We start from the raw sequence: 4,416 nt of genomic DNA on the forward strand, positions 1-4,416 counted from the left end.
ATATACATGTATTTGGAATAATTTTAAGTGATTTGGCACGCTGGTGTCTACTCTAGGTGGTTTGGCCAGGCTAGTTTTGAGCATATTGTGTAAGTGTTGTCTTATTGTTAAGCTATATTGAGTTCCATGGTTCTCAAATGACCAGTGTTTTAATTTAAAAGTTTTAGATTTAACATTGGTGTTACTCTGGCATATAATTGGGTTGGGTTAGACTTGGGTCGCCCGACATGTGAGATTAAGCTTGAAGGCAAATTCACAACTATGGAATTTTCACTTGATTTCAAATTTTGAAACTAAGTTATATAAGTACTCCGAATTATATTTTCAACGGGTACTCAATTATGCTTAACTTATTGTTTGACTCTGGTATTATTTTGAATATGGAATGTATCTGTATGGATGTTGTGCTTGAGCTTATATCTTGGTTGTGGTTTGAGATGCTAGTCCTATGTGGTGCTTAGTATTCTTAGAGTTAGGGGATGATTTGTTTTTAACTTAAACTTTGTTTCTAGACTCGTTAACTGTTCGTGCTTTGGAGTCAGAGCAGGTTTAGGCTGTTTGCCAAGATTCACGTGGATACGCAAATAGTGAGTTTGTAGTGTCATTTACCATTTTTTTAAGTACCGCAATTATTCCAGTATATAAATTTTTTCGAACTGTTTTAAGTGATTATGGATTTGGATTGGAACGAGCTACTCGATAGGCTTGTTGTAATATCCCGTAATTGTTTTTAGACTTTTTCCGTCGAGATTTCAGTAAAATTGTATATTTAAATTAATTTTCATTCTGATAGATTTTTTTTAGGAAGATAAAACTCTAACTCTAAATATTAAACCTTTTCATGCATGGGCATAATTTAAACTTTCGACGTATACTTAAATTAAAGGGCTTTTTACCCAAATAACCAACATTGATGTTTTATTATCTTATTTACAGGACAGTTTTTCCATTTATTTTTATACGACACGCTGAGTAAAACCTAACATTTATACCGTTTTTTCTATTTTCTTCTTCCTCCTCTCTTTCCGTCATTCAAGAAAATTTCAGTCAACCTAAGTTTGTCCTTTCATCTTCTCAACAACAAGCACCACCTTCATCTGTAATATCGCCGGCGACATCAGTTTTTCCACTGACGGCTTGTAAACGGAGATCTCCATCTGCTCATTTAAGAGGTGGAGACGATCTCCTAGAAGCGGCAGAGATCTTCTAACAACGGCGGTAGAGATCTCCTAGCAGCTGGCAGTAGTGAAGTTCAAACTGTCGATACCGTTACCGTGGCCGATGTCGTTCAGTGAGCGTATAGTATTTGAGTTTGTCTTCCTCTACTATATTTGACATTAAATTCCTTTTAAGTTTTTTGTTATAGATTTTTTTTAGGTTATCATCTCTGTTTGTTTAATTTTTAATTTTTGAAATCCATAATTCGTTCGCTATATGTTTAAGGAATTTAATATGTGAAATTAGATCAGTTGGCTTTGAGAGTAAGATGTTATGTTTTCCTTCACTGAAACATGCGATGCATATTGCGGTTGAACACTAGCTGAGTCGTCCTTACCATTTGATTTCAGTTTGTTAATTTATCTCATGGTTCTAATTATGAACAACGGTGGCAGATACAATGGTTTTTCCAAGCAACTGAATGCAAATGGACTTAAGGTTTATGGGATGGATTGGATTGGTAAGAAATAACACTACTCTGAAATAATTGTTTTTTGTTTTTTAACAATCCTTTCAAATTTTGTTGGTTTCATTTTGAATGAGCAATTAATTTTTCTTTATCTAGTTTATATTTTTATTTTTGTATAGGTATAGGAAAATGAAACTGGAATCTACATTGCAGGGGATTTGCAGTGGCACTATCAAAGAGCAGAAAGGATCGAAGATGCTGCTTCGCGAGTTGCCGAAAATATTCAAAATCATTGCCATTTCAGAAATAGTTTTAGACTACCGTTATATAGTTTAAGTATTAGACCCTAACCCCGATATAAACGCGTTTTTTCTTTTTTGTGTTCATAATAATAAATTCATGAAATTAGGTGTAATGATATTTGAAAAGTTTATAACTTTGAAATTGTTCTCCAGTTGTAACTGACGAGTTTGCTTCGGAGCTATATAGAAACTTTGGATGTATTTTCCTCTTTAGCGTCTCTATACACATAGTGATAATAATATGTTAATTTTTGTGTTAATTTTAAATTGTTATTTGATTGATACTGTGTTGATTCATGGTTGATATTGTGTTGATTTTAGTATTGGTGAAAAATATAAATAATATTGTTGCATTATTATAATATTATAGTGTTGATTTTTTGTTGATTTTCGGTTGATATTTTGTTGATTTTAGCATTGCTGAAGAAGATAATAATAATGTTAAAATATTATAATATTACGGTGTTGATATTGTGTTGACATTTTCTTGATATTGTGTTGATTTTAGCATTGGTGCAAAATATAAATAATGATGTTTAATTATTGTAATGTTATAGTGTTGATTTTATGTTGATATTTTGTTGATTTTAGCATTGATGGAGAAGATAATAATAATATTTAATTATTGTAATATTACAGTGTTGATATTGTGTTGACATTTTGTTGATATTGTGTTGATTTATATTTGATATTTGAGTAATTTTAACATTAACAAAAAAACGATGTTGTACGTGAAATAAAATAAAAAAGTAAAAATTAAATTGAAATAATGCTGAAAAAATAAAAATTGGTTTAAAAAGATTTAAAAATTAAATTCGTTAGTTTATTATATTTTGTTGATTTTTTGTTGATTTTGTCTTGATTTTATGTTGATGTATGAAAAAAACTTAAAACTTAAATATATAGTAAAGGCTTGATTACTTAAAAACCACCCACCTTGAACCTTTTTTTTCGTTTATACCATGACCTAGGAAAAAATTCATTTATACTCTGACGTATGTGTTTATGTTTCACCTCTACCCCGAGGCATTAAATTAACTTCTTTTCATTTAAAAAAATTTTAAAATAGTCCTTCATTTAGAGAAAAATTCATTTCTAATTAAACTCTAATTAGTTTAGGTTAAAAATGAAGAACTATTTTAAACTTTTTTCTTAATGAAGAGAGGTTAATTTAATGCGTCGGGGTAGAGGTGAAACATAAATACATACGTCAGGGTATAAATGAATTTTTTCCTAGGTCATGGTATAAACGAAAAAAAATTCAAGGTGAGTGGTTTTTAAGTAATTAAGCCTATAGTAAATAACAAATGTTGATTAATTATGAGCAAAAAGTAAAGATTAAAAATATAAAAAAGTAAAAATTAGAATAAAAATAATTTTAAAATTAATATTATCCAGCTTATTAAATATTGTTGACATCGTGTTGATATCATGTTGATATTAAAATTAACGAAAAAAAGACGACAGTAAAAAAAGTCAAAATCCAAAAAAGTCAAAAAAATCAAAAACAATAAAAAAATCTAAAAATTATATATATGATAAATATTAAGTCCAGGAATATAATGGTGAAAAAAAATTTGAAAATAATGAAAGAAAGTGTTGGAAAATGAGAATTAATACAGAAAGTAAAATTTTAGAAAAAATAATATAGAAAAGAAAAGAAAGTTGGTATGAAATGTAAAGATTTAGAAAGGGTAGTAAAAAAGTAAATGTTATAGAAAAACAGTATTTCATATAAAAATCCCTAAATTAAAAGAGCGTCTTATCAATTTATAATACGCCTTAGTTAATTAGTTTTATATTTTTAATGTTATTATATAAATAATAATTATTAAAATTATAGTAATGCAAAATTGATGGTACAATATTATTATGTTGTATAGGCCCATGCAAGCCTTTAAAATAAGGCCCATGCTTTTGTTTGTTTTGGCTACGCCGTGAGCAAGTTTTTGCTCTAAGCAGCTATGCTGCGTTCTTCTTCGGCTTCCTTTTTATTATATTAGTAGGTTTTTCTTTTAATTATAAAAACCTAATTATTTTCCTTTTTAATTTAAAACCCTAAACGTAACATAAAATCCTAGCCGACTTTTACCCTAACAACTCTCTGAAACACTTCAATCTTCCATTCTTCCATTATTCGATTTCAAGATTCGGTAAGTAATACGTTACTTGTTTATTTTATTTCGCAATCGTTAAATACGGCTTTTGATTCAAGTCTCGCTTGTTCTAGCTATGATCTGAAAACTTCTTCGACGATTCATCATTATTCATCGTCCCCTCATATCCCTATGTGTTATAATCGTTAACGGTACGTTCAATCTCTTCGTTTATCGCCGTACGGTTCACCGCTTTTTTATTTGTTTTATGCCGTTTCCTCTACTTTGTTACTGCTATATTTATGGATGATTGTTGAATGATTAATTTGTTGTTAGATGTCGTGAATAGTTGCCTAGGGTATATTGTACGTTGATTGGGTTCGACGGATCG

The 4,416-nt window shown here is 29.4% G+C and overlaps 1 long non-coding RNA gene across 1 annotated transcript; it reads left to right on the forward strand.

Annotated features, from left to right (window-relative positions):
• The first annotated feature begins 349 nt into the window (after positions 1 to 349).
• Positions 350 to 2,130, forward strand: LOC126665818 (uncharacterized). Its single transcript, XR_007637698.2, has 2 exons — positions 350 to 1,678; positions 1,807 to 2,130. It is a non-coding gene; the product is annotated as an uncharacterized LOC126665818 (long non-coding RNA).
• Positions 2,131 to 4,416: the final 2,286 nt, after the last annotated feature.

Source organism: Mercurialis annua, linkage group LG1-X (assembly GCF_937616625.2).
Source record: "Mercurialis annua linkage group LG1-X, ddMerAnnu1.2, whole genome shotgun sequence".
Lineage (NCBI taxonomy): Eukaryota > Viridiplantae > Streptophyta > Magnoliopsida > Malpighiales > Euphorbiaceae > Mercurialis > Mercurialis annua.